The following is a 19998-nucleotide window of genomic DNA, read 5'->3' on the forward strand; positions in this document are numbered from 1 at the left end:
ACTGTAGGAAAGTTCGTAGAGCAAGTTCGTCCCGCATGACGTAGAGTCCGTCTGGAGTTTACCCAGACTGGTTTTAAGAAATGGTGCATATAAAACGCACTCGGCGGTATCAAGGACGACGTTCGGCGCCTGCGAAGCATCCGGCGAGGATGATTTCTCTGACAGTTCTGACGACAATGCAACTTGTGGCATCGAATATGGAAATTTAGTTACCGAGCTTACGGTGAATAAAGGTGTGTCATGTTCAGAATTGAACAGGAAACGCCCTGAAAAGTGCGCAATCATTGCATTCCACCTGTGCCAACATAAGGGGCACAAAAGCGGAGGCTAACAAAGAAGCTGAAGAACAAGTTAAGGAAGGCGGAACGATCGATGGAACAAAAAAAAAAGTTAGGCGTAGCGTTAAGAGACAAAGAGAGAGCAGTGTGGATGAGAAAGCAAGAGGGGGGGGGGGGGGGCTACATAACCAAGTAAATAACAAGTCCTAGTTTGTGGCCTACTAACGTCTGGTAAGGGCAATATTTGAGCATTTCCCGCTTGTAACTTCTGAGAGAAGGCTCTTTATCGCCTTATGGCGTCGGCAGTATAGCTCTGCGCCGAAGTACAAAGGTCTCACGCTCAATATGCCATGGCGTCACCATGGCAACGCTCTGCGCCACATTAATATGGAATAGCACACTGGCTATGAAACACTTTGATCTCCTGTAAAGAACTTGCAAGGAAAAGCGCACGCGTAGTAAACGCAGGTGTCTCTTCCAGATTCACCACTGATACATAAATGCATTCGCTCGTGACGCAACGGAATCGCCCATTCCGCAAAAGGGTAGCATTTCTTGCGATGCAGACGACGATATTGATCTTCTTGTTTTATGAATGTAAGGCGAGCAAAAATCCAGGCTGAGCCTAAACATTTCTACCTTCAGTGAAGGCTTTGCTTTGCCTGCGCTTTTCCAGCTTCCCTCAGGCTCGGCTTCATCATTAATGCGCTCTAGCAGCCGCAAGACATGGTGTTATTAATTTTTTTTTTTTGCAATTTATGCCATTTGATAGTTTTCCCTTTCTTTGTAACGAAGGACTGGTCTTGTGAGACGAGGCAACAAAATATTGGTACTTCATGAGCACCTCACACATCCACGTAGGGTCTTGCAAAAATTGATTGATTTGGGGCGCTTCGGTTTGTAGATGCAGCCGTCATGCAGCAGCCACACGCTAAACTCAGTGCTCCAGGTCTTTCTTGATTATTCAAAAAGAACGTCTCTTCCGCTCTTTCACCTAGTTTCTTTCGCTGGTATGTCTTCGAGGGTATATCAATTACAGAAGTTTAAGGAAGTGTTTTCTCCTACTTTCATACTATTCTCGGTAGGGAGGGGAGCGGGGAGGAAGCGCGCCGCCTTCCGTCGCACGCGAGGCACCCAGCGTTGCCAGGCACCGGGGGGAAGTGGAGGGAGGAGGGGGAGGGGCGGTGTTGTACTCCGGCTGCAACTGCGTATGTGGCGGCTGCGCGGAGTCGCACGGCCGTATTTTGAGAGCAATCTGCTTTGGGGGCCGAGTCTAGGTGCGTCGACGGCTCGTGGCCTTGTGCGTGCTGAGCGTTCTGGGCGCTGAGGTTGCGTTGAAGCGGTAGAGAGGACGAAGATCACTTCGCTCGCCGCCACTTCCGCGCTTCCTCACGCCAGCGTTTCGACAGCGAGTGTCCGCGGTCATCGAGTGGGACGTGTTCATGTTTGCTGTGCGCGCTTAATTGCACCACGCTTGTTAATTTAGTTAGCAAGCGAATGTTTACAAGTTGATTCGGCCGATAAACGTGCTATCCTCGTTTGGCTAACGAATAATTTTGTGTCGCAATCAATTCTTTGCCTGTCTGACGAAGCTGCGTTTCTTTTTTTGTTATAAGATCTCAGAAATGACAGGATTGAAAAAAAGCGAAAATTGGAATGTTTTCGATACGTTTTAAAAATGAGTCATCGCTGATCTTTATGAAAATTTTACAGAATACCCACATGACTGGTAAATCCAGTACTGCAGAAACACGTTGCATTACTTTAAGTAAAGAAATTGAGTCTACTTTAAGACCCATGTATGGTCATCCCAGCGATGTGTGTCATTCTAATAATGAAATGAAACTCTGAATTCTGAAATTAATTTTCTTATCGTAAAGAATAATAACTTAGATTGTGTCCCTTTCGTATCTTTTTAACCATTAAATAAGTTCAGCTCGAGCTCTCAGGGCTCCTGCATCTGTGTTCCTCCTATTGTACATTGAGGTAGCAAACAACGCAGCAGAGCGCACGGCACGTTTTTTTTTTTTTTTAGGAGTTAGCGGGAGAATCTATTTCTCGCATTTATCTCTAATCACGTCTACTATCTGAAATGTTCCTTCTGTACATGAACTATGCACCAGCCTACTGCGAAAGCGCGATAACGCCACTGCAGTGGTTGAACCAGCTGATGAGGAAAGTCGCCATACGGGTCCCAAATATTCGTTACTTTCAGTTGTATTTTTATACTGGGCATAAAGATTCTTGCACACCGCGGAACTGCGCCTACTTTTCAAGCACACGTTTCATTTTTCGCAAGCAAGAAATCTGAACTGACACAAGGTGCAAGAATCTCGTTATCGATCCTCAAAACGTTGAAAACTTTAGAAGCGCGTCGTATATAGAGAACACAGTTGTTAACACCTTTACGTTAACACTTTTACTTCAGATCTATGCCCCTTCTCACACGGAATAAAAACAAACAGAATTTAATTAATCTTCGCACCAGAACATGCAAAAAAGTTAGAGGTTTATTTGGTCGTTCTTTAACGCCTTTGATCAACGGCTCAATTTCAATTTTCTTTTCCTCCATTGTTTTCTGAAGTGCTACACAGTAGCGTATTCGTCAATTTCATGCTTTTGCTTGAAACGGGAAAGCAAATTAGAAAAAGAGGGCATGAGACGTAATGCTTGGGCGTATGTTTTTCTTGTTCCTTTCTTATACAAGAATGTTTACAACTTTTGCAAAGTTAATTGAGAACCATCTCTTGATGAACTTCCCGAGAAAAATGTGTTGCTATATTTTATTAATAAAAAAAAGCATTCGATGTAAAGTAGAAATTTTGATCCGCTTAACTTTTCAACTACGTAGGTAATTATCATGGTCCGCAGCGTACTTATCCTGATTTTGTTTATAAAGGAACGAAATTCACGGTGTCTGGACTTGATTGCAATAATGCATAGGTAGCCCGAGCGTTATGGCAATGCGCGGTTATTTAGAAGCTATCACGAGGCTAATAGACACTGACTAATTTTATCATTCGCAACGTGGGTTGAAAGGGAGGGGTGCGCAAGTCATGTGAAAGTGCAAGAATGACAACTTCAGGTTTACGAACGAGAAGAAAGAGGGTTAACCGAGGGGCCAGATTTTTATTAGCCACATCATAAGAAGCCAGCAAACACTGACACCAAAGACGACATAGGGCCAATTACTTGGGATTATTAAATGAAATAAAGAAACGATAAATAATGGAAATGAAAGTGGATGAAAAAACAACTTGCCGCAGGTGGGGAACAATCCCACAACCATCGCATTTCGCGTGCGATGCTCTACTAAGTAGCGGTGAACTTCAGGTTTAGAATTTTTGAAAGAGTTCATTTGCGTTGTCCATAACCAGCGATAATCAGTCGGGCAAGCAAGTTTTGCAAACTGCAGATTCGCATCGTCTTCCATTCTGTGTATGCGCGCCGCGCTACGTACAAGGAAGTTCCTCGGTGAGATTTTGCGTTCATCCACGTGTGGGTTGTCTGGAATCCTTGCACCCGCCTCACATCTTCCGTTCTTATTTCTTCCGTTCTCTGAAGCCTTCTACTTCATCCTTCTTGATCAAGTAAAATACTGGGATTCGCATGGTTTTATTTTTTAGCTACGATCAAAATTGGTTTTAAAACACCCAATTTGGGCCTTGTCTTCTAAAAAGACCCTTCGCTGTTTTTTCGCGCACCTTGCTAAGAATTATTAAATTCAAGCTCCCTTAATTTAAGTGCTGTAAATGTGGAGTAAAGAGGTTAGCGTGTAGAAAAGTGTTCTTTCTACCACGCGCTTTCAAAGTTTGCAACGTATTGCGAATTGATAACAAAATTCTTGCACTTTAAGATTTCTGGTGTGGACAAAAATATATGCATGTTGGCAAAGTAGTCGCAGTTCGGGGGTGTGGAAAGATTTTTTATGCTAAATGTAAAGATTTTAATGAAAATAAAAAGAAATCTTGTGTGCCTGTGTTGCCACTGCCTTCACCTTAACATATACCAGCTGGCCCAGCCGTTGCAGAGGCCTCATCAACCTTATACGCAAGGCTGGGGCATTGTTGAACCACACGGGGAGCATTTCACACAGCAGGTTTTACTTATTCAAGTACCCTAAAAGCCCGAACGTTATTACTAGGGGCGGGGGGGGGGGGGGGGGGGGGGGGGGGGGACACAACCATTAGTAAAATAGGATGGCGCAACTTTTTAACATGCACAAGTAATCATAAAAACAAACTGAATCAATAAAGCAAAAATGAAATTGCAGCAAAACTGTAGCGTGCCATATGAGCAATAACTGTGCAACTATCACTTTAAAGAGCTCTTTTTTATTTTCCAGCGCTTCAGTCATAATCTACAAGTGCATCGCAACCTGTAATATACGCAATGCCACAACTAAAACACGGCTAAAAGACAGTACAGTATACCTTAAACAGTACGGCAAAATTGGCGTATTGCAATGCATCCGCATTGTGTCAGAATATGATAAAGAATTTCTAAGTATCTATAACAGACACGACATTATATTTTGAGAAAGGCCTTTAGACCATTTACAAATGCATTGTTAGCAGTAATACTTGCGACGTTAGCCGGACGTTGATTGCAGGGGCGGACAGCAAGAAGTAGCGGTGAGTGACAAAACAGATTACAGGCGAAGATAGCCTCCACCTGAAGCTGACGATCAAGTCGTAAGGAGACGCGATGGGCTGGTCTCATACGAAGCGTAGCTCATGATAACTTACTGAGGTAGAGCTTGTGAAAGAGTGACAGAATTATGAGCAGTCAGATTGTAAGTCAGTCAGAAGAGCCAGGTTAATTGACGATTTTATTTCTGTTATGCTTCAGGTTCGGTGGTAGTTTTTTGTGACTAATCGAGCAACTTTATTCTGCAGTGACTTCAATTTCTGTATGAGGCAGGACTGATGAAGGCTTCAAATTGTTGATGCGTATTCGATTTTGGAGCGTACTAAAGTGGTGTAAGCATGAAGTTTAGTGGGGGAGTTAGCTAAGTGCAAGTTGCGCCGAACGAAGCTACGAGTTCTAGATGATTCGCTAACCATGGCATCTGTATGAGTGTTCCAATAGAAATAGATCATGCTGAGGTTATAGGCATATTGTTTAGTACGCAGCTGCATAACATATAGTCAGCTTATGCCATAGATCTAATAGTTTTGACTTTATTCACGTCAATGTCCATTTTACACTCACTACACCACTTATTGAGCTTGTCTACATCACATTGTGAGTATTAAGTATCCACCGGGTTAGTAGTTTCTCTATAAATCACGCAATCATCATCAAATAATCTCAACGTAGAACACAGACCACTGCTGATATCGTTAATATAAGCTAAAAGCAAAATGGGCCTCACCACAGAAACCTGTGGTACACCAGATTTAACATGGCCTAACGGAGACGAATTTTCATTTACAAAAACTCATTGATAGCGGCTAGTTAAAAAATTCGTAATCCACTTAATATTTCTCATACTAATTTCAAGACCTGCGAGTTTGTGAATGAGGCGCAAGTAAGGGACGCTTGTCTAACGCCTTCGCGAAGTCCCAAATTATTGCATCCATATTGTGTCAGAAAGCAATAGTGATGCAAGCAAGTAACTAATTCGAAGAGTTGTCTTCCAGAGGATCGACCGCGTAGAAATCCACGCTGATTGTGAAAAGATAACCTGTGTTCTGTCAAACATTTCATGGTAGCGGATGAAGTTACATCTTCAAGAAGTTTGCAACACGTACTTAATGAAATTGGTCTGCAGTTTGAGGCTTTAGATGTGCCATAGGATTTTGAAATGTGAATTACAAAAGTACTTTCCAATCGCTTGCAACAGTTAGCGTTTCGATAGATTGCTGAAAGAGGGTGGCTAAAATGTGACATATCACAGGTTTCGCCAGTTCGAGTAGTTTAGGGCATAAGCCATCAGGACCAGATACCAAGTTAGTGGTAAGAGGGTCAATGGAGGATTGTGATCATTCAGCAGTAATAATTGCATCGTGCATGGTCGAACTTCAAATATGAAATTGAAGGTAATCTGGTATTGGACTTTCATCAGTGAAAAGAGACCAAGGCACACATTAAATTCCACAGTGACTTGCGAATGACAAAAAATATCGCCGTCCTTGGATAACGGTATCGTTGAATGTGGCCTGTAAATATGTTTAGGAACTTGCAAAATCTTTTGTGTCGTTTGGGAGGGTGCTTGAAAAGTCGTTAAAAATTGTCCTTGCCCGTTCCTATGGGTTTTGTGCAAGCGCGAACCTGAACGATCGTGTCTCCAATCTTACTCGGGGGTTGATAATTTCTCGTTTTAGTATAAACATTCCTTCTTGTTAATGCAACGTTTTACGTGCCTCGTAAGTCATTCGCTTTGCGTCTAGATCGTTATTTTGACTTTAGGGATTCGGTTTTCTTTCAGTGAGATCACCTTGCCACAAGTGAGAGCCCAGTTCATGTTTGCAACGCCCATTGATGTCCCATATTATAAACAGAGATCAATGCCAGAAATAGATTCATCCGGCTAGTCTTTAAAATCTTGCCGTACGCTTTCTCCCCTACTTGCTATTTCAACGGGTCCTAGTAGGAATACGGATGCAGGAGCCCTGAAAACTCAAGCTCAACTCATTTCATAGCTAAAGAGAGGCATAAAAGACACAATCTGAGTGACTCTTTTGACAACAACAAAAAGAATGAGTTCGAAATTCAATACGAGTTCAATATTTATTTTACTATTAAAACGAGGCACGTTGTTAGGATGATCATACATGGGTCTTAATGCAGGCTCACTTTTTTGACTTAAAATAAAATAATGTAGCATGTTTTTTATAGTAACAGACTTACCAGTGCTGAATGGGTATTCTATATTATTTTCATGAAAGTCAGTTATACTTATTTTTAAACGTCCCTAAAATGTTTCACGGGTCGCTATTTTTCTGCAATTTTGGCATTTCTGAAATTTTATAACGAAATAAATACGTGCTGCAGCTGCATACTTACTGGTTACTCAACCCTCGTCACAACAGCGCATAGTTCAATATTTATTTTACTATTAAAACGAGGCACCTTGTTAGGATGATCGTACATGGGTCTTAATGTAGGCTCTGATATAGGTTCTATATCATAGGGTACGATATTGTGCGATATTATGTTTTATTTGTTATAGTTCATCCACCTATCTACGCGGCACTCGGTATACTAACGTGTGTATATATATATATATATATATATATATATATATATATATATATATATATATATATATATATATAATAAATGTATTCACCTAAATGTAATACACCTAAATGTATTAAGATATGTGTCTATTTTCTATGTGCCACCAACTACAACAGTCACCTTCACACTCGTGGCATCGCATATTCGACGTTTCCCTCTGCGAATCTGCCTGGTTTGGAGTTTGCATTTCGGCGTAGCATGTGAAACGTTGTTGTTCATGAATGCAAACATAGCACGAGGTTAATGTTGAGACATGTAGAGGGACATAAGCATAAACGTTGTATAAAGTTACTTGTGGCGTAGAATGAATATAAGTGCAATTTTACGCATTGCATTTAGGTGTATTGCGTTTAAATACCCGCTTCACTAAGGCTTCACTTCGCGTAGATTGTAACATGCGTGTGAAATCGGCGTAAGTGCTTATTTTATTGCCGGATTTCACCCGTGTGCAAGCCCGCCTGTCGGCTTCAACTTAACACTGGTGTTACATTAGGCCTAATGTGTAGCCATTCAGATAGGACGCTGAAGCACTGAACAGTGTGTTGCTTTTCTTCGTGTATAGCCCTGCTTGCTTATATATGTACACGCATTCCCTTTCTGCAGGGAATATAAAGTAATCTGCATTCGATAAACTCTCAGGCGTGGCTGATATTCCAAAGGTCGCTCGTTGCAAACGCAGTTGCAAATTCTAACGCTGTTTTTTTTTTTTTTTTGCACTGTTGATTCTACTTTGTAAATACTTTGATCTAGCGATGTGCTGCACTTTCGTCACTTCATGCGTATGATACATTCTCCTTTGCAATCTAAATTTCTTGTATGACACCTATAGGCGTAGTAACGGTGAACTTAGAACTGGCGCTAATATAAAAAAGAAAAAAAAATATTCTGCAACTAGTTTGATGCAGTCAAGCTTGCGGTGTAATTTGCGAATGCCTGTACCGATCGAAGAGGAAGGGAGCAGAATCGAGTTGGCAGAAATGCTATAGATGTTGTTACCTCCGTAATAATATCAGTGGCAGTTGCCGAAAAAAAGAGAGCATAATCTGGCACAGATAATAGTGCTCCGAAAAACGAACAGTAATATGCGCACCTTGGAGAGAACCAGAACGCATAAAGTAGCTTCTTTTATGGAAAAAGATAAATAAAAAGCTACGCACCTGACGAGGTGAAAATTTCTCGAAACACCCCGAGCTCAATTTCTGTGCCGTGAAATTTGACTACTAGTCCCACGGGAGCCACCAGCCTGGGATAGCTCTTCCCTTTATACGGCTGCAGCTCGCGAAGCCAAGTCATCCACGTCTCTTACTGAGTGCCCCACGTGGGAAAAAAAATAGAGGTACCTTAAACAAGCAAAAGTGTTCATCATCGGGGGAGCTTGAAAGCTGAGTGGTACCGTCAAAACTCTCGCGTAAATTTGATAAGATACGCGGAGCGCTCGCATTCGCTGCCTTACGAACAAACTCTGTAACCCGCTTAGCGGTTTGCGAGCGGACCCAGATACGCAGCGCTTGGGCTGCACACCGCCACTTCTGGATTCCATCTTTTAGTTACAGAAGAAAACTTTGGCCAAACTCAGTTTTTCGTGAAATGTAATCAGCGTGCTCGCGCCCAACATCTGCGCCCAGGGAGAAAGCATACCTAGCAAAGATAGCAGAAAAAAAAAACAATGTTGATGAGACAGATTGCTGTTATAAGGGCCTTATCTATATATGTATATATATATATATATATATATATATATATATATATATATATATATATATATATATATATATATATATATATATATATATAAAATAAAGGATCTGCGAGTGGGGGAGCTTACTAAGAAAATCGAATTACTGCTTCCTTTCTTTTTGTTTATTTGCTATTCTGCGTTCTTTACAAAGATACATACGTAAGAGCGCATCCACAGGCTGGGTGCTGAACATTACTGACACCTCTACGATTCCGTTGCAAAAACGGAATTACACATAGCGCACTATGATATCCGGCTAGATTCTAATTGCTTATTATAAACATGGCTGTTCTAAACACAAGAAAAGAAAACTTTACCAGTTTTCTTTATTTCATATGCATTGAAAATTTTATTTTTTTTCTTTTAAGAAATGCTGTGTTAATGCTCATGAAGAAAGTGCACCATGATAAAAAGCTCAGATTTCCATGCAATGGTTAAATTAAACTTCTTCAGCTAAAGCGACAAACTTTGACGATGGCAGAAGTCGCAAGGATGTATCTGCCGAAAGAGCGCCTGCATCTTTATTCTGATAGTTACCCGGCCATTCGATAGATAACCTACCGAAGTCATAATTAATAATTTCAATTAATTTCATAATTCCTTAGTCCAGTAAATTGTTGATGGCCTCAGTTTTTCCCAGTAGTCGCAGCATTATCTCGACGCGACTGATTAGGCAAACGAAGTTCAGGCCTACAGGAGACTATATTCTTGCTATTTTATCGCGAAAAACTTGCAATTCTGGTAGACCCTTTGGCGTTTTGAACCACAGGTATCTTGCAGCCTAAGGTTTCTATTGCATAGTGCAAATACGGAAAAAGAAGGCAGGTCAAGATATTCTGTCCAACGCCGAAACTAGTCGCTTCAATAAAGGAAATTGTGTGCGAACATACAGAATTCATACAATCATCAGAAAGCGTCCGGAATTTGTTTCTCCAGGATGCGTACAGAATAGAGGATCGGAGGTTATTCTTTTGTTACTTTAAGCTAAACCTTTCTTTAAGAATATTCCCGAACATTGCTGTACAATGCTGCTGCTGTTCGCTGCTGTCTTCCCGAGTAACTCTACGAGATATAAAATAACGGTCGACATCTGCGACGGTTTAGGATCGAACATTGGTTTCCTAGAGAGCACAGCAGCGCGTTGCTCCAGCTATTAGGTCGCAATCTCTCTTTTCTTTTTGTTGTATTTATGGCCTGACTGAATAGTCACAATGTGCACACTGACGAATTGCAGAAGCTACACCATCGACGCTGAGGCCAAAACGGTGAGTGAAATCTTTTTCAAGTTAGCGAGTTTATCCAGCGTCTTCATACATTTATAAGATTTCGATAGTGCGTATACACTTCGCGCCCCCATACAACATTCTCTATAAAAATTGATCTGACTTTTTGTACACTTACATACGCCTACCTAATGTGGATTATGGTTTCCCAGATTTTCGGTTGACTCCGGATCGCTATCATAACAGAGGCCATCTGGGTTTTCTACAAGTAAAAATATCTAATTCTGAGTGAAGTTAGAGGCAGATCTTGGTTGCGTTGTAATATACCCGAGTGCAATACTGCGTCCCAGCAATTGGTTCCTGCACAACATATAATTCGCTGCACATAGAACAGATAGCCATTTCTCCTTCAATTGCGGCTAGACTATTAGCGTGCTTGAGTGAAGCTTAAAGCAAATCGCTTTTATGTGTAGGTTTGACAGGTGTCGCTTCGCGCTTTTGAGCTCACCTTTTGCCTGGGCCTTCGCGACACACTGTTCCATACAAAAAGCGCGAAACATTGTGTCCAATAAATCCCCCTACATATTCTTTATTGTTGCGGAGACGCACTTGAACCAAAAGCGCAATTTTATGCATGCAATAGGCGCTGATACCTTACCGCGGTAAAGTCGCCTATGGCATCACACTTGTTTTGATTACACACAACACGATACGCTTACTTCTCTTCGCGTCATCGTTAGGTACATTTTACGAACGATTGGCGTGTGTGTCGTGTTGCGTAGTCGCACGTACGAGCGCGTTTACACGCCAGTGGCCGTTATGCTAAAGACGCAGGTATTGAACGTGCGAATAAAGGGAAGCTTACCACTATCATTCACGACGCAGCTCCCTTTGCCTAACCTCTGCTCAATACTCGTGTCTTGACCAACACCTGACGTCACTTTCATCCATGTGACGTCCCTGCGTCGACCTCTCACAGCGAGCATTCACATGAGCTGCTGTTTTCATGTTCGGCATAGCTTGTCCGGCATAGCCATAACTGTGTAAGCGTAAATAGAACCGTAAACATTGCTTTAACAATAAAATTGTTACCTGCGTGGTGCATAAACAAAAAACATTCCATGAGATAGCATGTTGCACAGGATGACAAAAAAAGATAGCTCTGCGCCTTTAATTTATTTTTGTAGCGGTCAATAGAAATCTTCGCGAAAGCATTGCTTCTCGTTGAATACAACCTGCGCATTGGAATGCACCATGTTTCTCAGGCATTAAGACAGATTATGGGTAATCACGTGCCGGTTGTGGCCACACTCACAGCAAGTCATTCAAGCTCGCGCAAAGAGCTATCTTGCTGCCTCCCCTCCTTGCCCCCCTCCGTACTGCCTGTAAGGAAAACGCAGTGATAATATACTAGTGTAAAACTAATAGGGATATCATAAATGAATATAATCCCATGTTTTGGCGAACAATTTCCCGAGCAGAACTTCCTGAATCCGGTAAAGGAAGCATAAAATCACCTATAAAGCCTCCTTTAGTTCTTTACGCTATGGCTTAAGCTTCGTTGTTTCATTGTCCCACGCGATCTAAAGAGAATCTAGTTCTCACATAAGATCAATACACGATACACTTTGTACTGATGGAGGCTGTGAACTAAATAGAAAGCATACCCCTGACAATCAACATTTTCCGTATCTGTAGGGCGTCAGCTATTTGCGCCCCCGGCTCCCATCCATTCTTCGGAGAAAATGGTCTTTTTTGAAGCAAAAACTGCCATTGAAGACAATATTATCGGCTTGTAAATGGGCTACCAGATCACCGACTTCTCTGTTGCTTTGTGTAACAGCTGCGCTCATTTTCCAAGACCCGAGGGATATTTTATTGCTTGCCATCGCACAACTGGTACATATCGCGCTCTATTACGCAGAAATGTCCCAATAATCTTCACAATGAACGAAAGCGCCTCATAGATACAAAGGAATCGATTTTTACTGCCACAAGAAACGATTGCTCGCTGATCTGGCTTCTCTTCGTAAGCTGCCAGCTCGGAGGCATTCTTTAGTTCACTTTAGACCGCGCTTCACCGGAAAGGGTAGGTTCAATGACTCTGCACCAGTCGAGCGTTCTAGCAGAGAAAAATTTGCAGCAGCTCGGCCCTGTCGACTTCCATGTAACGAACGCCCATAAGTTTCAATGTAAGTTTCCAGATATACAGAAGTTATTATTTCTCGGCTGCGCTTACCCTGCTTTCCAGACTAGAATGTCTCATGTTCTTTTCTTCTTTTCGTTTTGATTTGAGGAAATATGAATTTTATCTTCCGTACGTCATCAAATTGAAGGGAGAAATGAGAAGGCACCAAGTCCAATATAAATATATGTTTTAATAACTCGTAATTTGCCATTTTTCAGCACTCTACACTTGCTGCCTTATACGTTTGAGGACACTGCCGGTGCGCAATGAAGGAAAGCAAAAAAACATTGGTCATGCCACCTACTGCACTAAAAAAAAAGAATAAATTTTCGTAGGGTCATTCCTAAACCTTCGAAAAGAGACTCTAAAACAACTTCCGGGTGATTTACTGGCCATGCGTATCACAACTCGGTGTCTTAGAGGAGAATTATCCAGCGCTCGGCAATCCCAACAGTACTTAAAGGCAACCGCAGAAAGGTACATCAGCGTTATAGTTGCCTTAATGGCCGAATATGCATGAGGAGAAAGAAGCTGTAAAAACTCAATGTGATAAGGATCAATGACACGAGCTCCCCCCTGGCTGATGCTCTCAAGTCTTATCACAACTTCAAGCGGGTGATGCCAGCCCACCTGGCGTAATGTTGAATGAGCCAGTGGCCCCCATGTCTATTGTGAGAGATCACTGTTGCGGAACTTATCTCACGCCTGAAAGCTTATCTTACAGGTTATCGTATAGTTGGGAAGAACAACTTCATGCTTGCAGCCTGTATTGGCATTCTGTAGGAAGTTGTTGAAATTATAAGGTTTTCGTGTGGTTCCTTAGAGGGCATAACTTTTTAGAAAGGAGACCGCGACATCCTTATCCAACACATCTCGTTTCTTTTTTTTTCACCGAATGAAAAGGAACACATCCTTCAAAAGTACCTACAGCGACACCCCAGACCCTTCAGTGGAGCGCTTGCTCACAGATTGTCCATGTCCAACAGCGTACCCATCTCCAAGATAAGTTAACCAATTTGCACAGACATGAATTTCCATTTACGAAATTACTTGGTCCATGGTCGTGACCTGCCGAACAGAGGTGCGCCTTGACAGCCTTGCGTGATTCCCTAGTAGCCAGTAATCTTATTAATATGCTTTCAATTGTAAATACCAATAATACTATCTGAACTCCCTATTTTATTCCTGGACTACCCGAAAAAGGCCAGTCGTGTATTATGGGTCAAATGGCGCTTTTATTCAACAGCGCACATGAAATCCTACTTATCACGGGTACATGTCGGTCACTTTTCCTGGTTTAGATTGTTCTTCCCCTGTTTGCAATTACTTTTTGTATGTTAGTGTATTTGTTACGTGTGGGCGCATTTCTCACTTGTATATTGGTATAGCCAGCTCTTATGCAGCCTGCCTTGCCACAAGGGCGCAATTACTAAGGAACCAAAAATATAAGCGCCCCTAAGCACTTCTTATGAATTGTGAATGTGAAAGCATTAATGTCCACTTGACCGCCGCTGAGCGGTACTTCGAGCTATGAACTCCTCACGGGCAAGCGAGCCCATTGAGAAGCTTGGCGCGTTTTGATTTGGCCGTACCCAGATGCAATTAGAACGCAGGCGTGTGGACAAGGAACCCGTGCGTAACACAGGCTCCGGGAGCGAGAGGGACCGCGATGTGGTGACGTGGCGTCGCGGCGATGCCCTCTCCCCTCACGTAACACCTAACAGGCTACTGCAGCAGCAGGTGTTCCCTTTCTCCCGCTCTGCAGCGACGAGGCGTACACGTGACGTCGCCTCCCAGCCAATGGGCATTCGCCTGCCGTTTCCCTGCTGCAGACGACAGACGCCGGCTTTTTCGCTCGATGGACCGTTTGACGCTTGCTCATCAAAACATCACAATATATTTGCATCTGTGAGCTGGCGTTAAGCGCATTTGGGCAACTTGAGAGAATAAAACGGGGAAATATTGTGTTGGTGATACGTAAATTTATCGTTGTAAATATCACTATTTTTCACACTGCATTATTATACTTTGAAGTTACAGCACGTTTCAGAAAAAGTACTGTGACACGACGCGACAGAACCTAAGTGCAGACCAATGAAGCGGCATTGGCATTCTGGCATTTCCGATATATCTTTAGAAAAAAAAGACGTTATTCACTCGACAGATCACACAGAGGCTACCAGACCCTTTGGGTAAATTTTCGTGCTGCGCAGGCCAAACAAGAGCTAAAGAAGAGTGAGTTAGAAGAGAATTCATTAGCAAGCAGCCGGCGCCATCAAACATACTCCGAGCCTCATGTCCGTTAGAGTTACGACGGAAACCAAGAGAAAGTGTGAAGAAAGAAACTACACTTTTCGGATCAGAGAAAGTGGGTTTCTCGTGAGCAGACATATGGCCCATCCTATCTCGTTTCTCCTGCACAGATAAAGTCAGAAAGGATGACGAACCAAGCAAACGTTAATTCCAGCAACGACGCACCAAGAATTACATAAAAAGCCACTCGAAAAACAACATTTCTTTGTTTAAACCACTTCAGCGCAAGTGCTTCTGCATGTATGACTTCCTTTTCTACTTCTCTTCTTTTTCGCAGCCACTCGACCAACTCAAAGCACAAAGCAGCGGCTGGCTGATGAGTTTAGTGTTGACATCTCAGACTGCCGAGCCAGAAGCAGCTTTTAGTTCTACCTCGCCCTTTCCTCTGCGAACTTTGTTGTGGTTTCCTTTTCCTAGAAATCGTATACCTAGCAACTAGACCTCGTTTATCAAGGTGGTGTCTCTCGAGAATAGATTATTGTGTGGTGGTGAGAAGTACAATAACCGAGGAGCTTCGTTGTCGTGGGAGAGCCCGCAAGGTAATATCTGGACGTCCAATGTGATTTAATTTCTTTTTAAAGCACAGACACCAGTCGTCACTTCATATTACGTCTATAACTAATAAAGGTCGACGTGTGCGCTGCCAGAAAACCATTTTAGAACGTACCGCAGATAACATTCTGGGAAACTCTCCTATCGGCACTCCGAGGCTGGCCCCATTCTTAGCGTTTTTGTTGTAAAACACTGGCAAAAGCATTTGCTTGCTTTATGCTTGAACCTACATAATTTTTCATAAACGAATGTAGTGTCACGTTGCGAGTCAAAGCCGTGTTCTTTCTTTTTCTTCATGTTCAGATCGAAAAAGAAATTGGAGTACTGCATAAAGCATAGGCAGAGGTCTGCGTCTTAAAGTAGTATACGTGAACAGGCGGGCTCTGCTCGCCCAACAAATTACAAAGTTCAAGCAGCAAATAAAATACATTCCTGAATAAATGTACTTATTTATCAGGTCAAGCGTTGAAGTTGCAAAGTTCAAGCAAAATTTAGTGAATTGATGTCCGCGCTGCAGAAACCATATGACTTGGCACACTTTCAAGATATCCTGCGTTAAAGTACACTGAAACAAATACCTTGACGAAAGACTTAAATTTTCCAGAATCTCCTCTCTAAAGCAGTTCTGAACTATTTTATCTGGAAGGTCTATGTGTTTTTAGCATATATTGACAACAAATATTATGGAAGTTGAACTAACCTTAGGATCCTGCCCATCAAGCATGACTTCACAGTCGCTCAGCTCCAATTTTGAAATTGCAAGATTTGTCATAGGGAGGAATAATAAGAAGTTGATTAGTAAATTTTCTTAATCACCCATCAATACCTTGTGGCTTTTCAAGCAGATAATTTCTTGCTGTTTGAAAAATCCACCTGAAAACCTGAATAAACACTTTCGGTGATAAGAAAGTATTTAAAGATATTCGATAACCTACGTGGCGCTGGTTTAGTTGACGATCCTCAGAATTGAGCATGTCCGTAGAATGGACACCTCATAGAGGAAGAAGGAACAAAATACCACGTAGAGGAAGAAGATGTCCATTCCCGCTTTGTGGTGCACCTCCTGCGCACAAGTTGTTCAATTCTTACCGAAAGATATGATGGAAAAAAAAAGAAACACTGTATTGCAATTTTGAATAGGTCTCTTCCAAGCCCTAATGCTAAAATGGTTTATTTTGTTACAAAGCACAAACATGGTAACGATATTACTGATTGGTTTCTTGCAGTTGCCTCTTTTCAAATTCGTGTTGAAATAATACTGCTATGTTACAGTTTTCGTTCACAGCATCCGCATACATCACCACGTAAGTGCGGCTGAGTCAATGTTAGTTTTATGCGCGCATTTACCCTCAATATAACAAAGTAAACCAGCTGCCTTAGTTTCAAACTGATATTGCTAACAGCTGCTTCCGTGTGAACTGTTATGGTTGATAATTCTCTCACGAAAAAAGAATGTAAGTCTACCTCAATAATGATTCTGCACAGTTTACTACAAACTGGCTTCTTATACGAGCTCAATGCAGCAATAATCTTCTCATAGAAATGTCCATAACATTTTGAATGAAAAGTGCCCAGGGCACACGAGTGCTTGAGGCCTCTCGCTATTGGATGGGCTGCGGTGGTCTCTTGAGGAGCCGCTGTGCCGGAGCCCGTGGGTTCCCCATGCCACCGAGAGGAAAAATCGCGCCTGGTACAGGCATTGACGCGGACTCCGAAGCGGTTTCGAAGGCGGCCACCCGAGACAAGAGGTTGGGAGCCGGCAGCAGAGCTCATGGAAGGAGGGCTGGGGGCCGTGAAGAAGCGAAGAGCCCTTGTTCTTGGCCCAGATGCTTCCTTGCGAATAGCAGGCGCGCACGTTCGTGTCAACTGGGATCCCCACTCAGTGCCGAATGGAGGGCGGAGCTCAGGTCCGGTGCCTGTTGATGACCAGAGTGGGTGGACGCTGGCAGTGTGCGTAGCAAATACGCGGTATTAGACAACTCGTCACGTGGCGAAGGTCTGCGTCACCGCGTGCCGGCAGGATGGTGCCATGAGCCTGAGGAATCGTAGTACCTTATGACGACGGGCCACAGGTCCTCGCACATGTTCGGCCCAAAGGGGGCGGGGAGGGAGTAGTTGGAGTTGAGCGATTGCGCCCTCTGGAAGCTCCCGTTGTGAGTGGCGCTATTGTAGCAATGAATCAGTCATGTCGCTGATGAACAAGTGGCTGCCCAGATCCGTATAAGAGAGGGCTCGGTTGGTGACATAAAGCTCCTGGAGGCCGTAGACGTGTGAGAAGTCTGTTGGCACAGGATGTCTGCCATTATGCTCGCCGTGAATGAGTAGGTGTTCTCACGCTGGCTGGCATGGCTGGCTCGGGCATCCGAAGTTATTAGTTAAGTGGAGGTGGCTTAGGAGAGCAAGCCACCGAGACCAGGTTTAGTGGAGCCGGCCAGCTATGGTGCCGATGGTCCATAGAAGCTGCATATAGATGCGATCGCTCAGGACAGGCGTGTTAGCAGGTTCCACCCGCGTACGTGCGTGCACGCAGCGATCGCCGCTGTGGCACTGGAGCTAATTTTCGCACTGCTGCAAGTCTTCTAAGTTAATCGGTAGGCATTCTTGAGATTGACAGCTTGGGGAACTCCCGGTACATCCAAAGTATTATTTGCTTCTTCGACATTACTAGCATCTATCAATGTGATGTATGAGATATACAGCCTCTTTAGTGCCGAACGTCCCTGAAGAAGGGAATTCACTTGCCAGCATCGTGGCATTGTGGCTGAAACATGACACCGCCAACTGCGATGTGTCTGCTTTCAAATGTCCCAACTGTCTTGTCTCTCACGAATCGACATTGCAGTATTGCTAGAAGATGCAATAAGAAGCTTCTATTCTTCGAAACATGGTAAGAAGTCTTGCCGCAGAGAGGTTGCTCAATCTGTTCAGTGAAGTGAAGAATGCTTGAAAAAATAGCGCCACCAAGCCACTTCATAAGACCTGCATAGCGGACGATAGCATCGAAGACAGTGACCACACCTACCACAAGTTGAAGACCGATGAGAAAACAAGGCGAATATTTGTCACCCCCAGCTGATAAAAACACAAAATATCCTCCGCTGCCCTCTATGCCAATGCCCATGACGCCGTGCCGTAGTGCTCCTCTACGCCAAGAATGCAAGAACGATAAGGCCAATAAAGCCGGTGAAAATGCAGGCACGCGATGCGGTTAATATACTGAAAGCAAAGGCTCTCAGAAAATACTCAAAAATCTGCTTGAATCAGTGCGCGTGACTCTCGGCAGTCTCCAGGCACCAGTCGCTAAAGGCGCCGTGCAGGTGCTCGCCTTACTGCAGCGACTTATCGCAGCTTTTTACACACCTAAAGACACTTGGGCTGCTCCCGCAGGAGAACCCCACACACGACCATCTTTTTTTACCATTCTCTGAAGTTTCATTCGAGGTAATGACCTCAGCAAACTTTTTAGAACCCGGTGGTGGCTTCATGGGTGAAATTTCTGAAGGTTTATCAACAGATTGCTGAACTTGCCGTCACTGTTGTGCAACCCTCATCACGTCTGCTTTCCCCCCTCTTCCTGCGCAAAGTAGCACGCTAAAGCGCGCTAGCTCAGGCTGACCCCAGTGCACACTTTCAAATAAATGATCTGCCACTACTGCATCTTTAATGTTCTCAGAATACCCATTGCGCGAGATCTCTCCTCATGATTACTGCTTGTCTGAATTCAATTTCCAGCTTTTGTTGGAAATAAAGTTAGTCATAATGCTTTCATTTCCTTTTCATGTTCACATATCTCTTCTTTTGTGCGAGGTAATTGAAGAAGAGCTTCCGAAAGCCATCGTAACAACAATAAACAGGAGTGAGACCGGACAGTCACAGATGCAATTTATTGTGATCAAGAACGGCTAAACAATGAATCTTTCAGTCTAGAGCCAACGTTTCGAGAACAGCGGCAGCCTTCGTTAACATTGTCAGGGCGAAAACCAGTACCTGACGAAGTCCGTGTAGAAAGGACCCTTTTCGAAACTTTGGCTACGTCCTGCGATATCCCTTGTTCAACGATTGTTGATTACTTGGGCTCTAACTTCAAGTGCAGCGCTGTCTTGTTTTCGCGTAGGTTGTGACATTTAATTATGTCCTAATCATGTCATGCGAAAGGTGCCATTGTAAATTACAATCTCCCTGCACGCTCTTGAGAGACGAAAGCATATCGCTATAGGAGAAAAAGGCTATGTAGAAACCATCGACGATTATTGTTAATGTAAGCCAATAGCCTGAACGAACGGATGAACGAATGAGCTAGCGAGTGACAACCCCCCCCCCCCCCATCTTCATTTCTCGCCACACATCCGAGCGACCCGGTTGTTGCCCAACAGCACGGGCCTTCTCCCCCGGCGCCTGCCTTCGCCTTCCAAGAGTGCCTTCGTGACAGCCGTGAAGAGCGAGCGCGTCGGCTTCTTG

This window comes from Dermacentor andersoni, chromosome 4 (genome assembly GCF_023375885.2).
Source record: "Dermacentor andersoni chromosome 4, qqDerAnde1_hic_scaffold, whole genome shotgun sequence".
NCBI classification, from domain to species: domain Eukaryota; kingdom Metazoa; phylum Arthropoda; class Arachnida; order Ixodida; family Ixodidae; genus Dermacentor; species Dermacentor andersoni.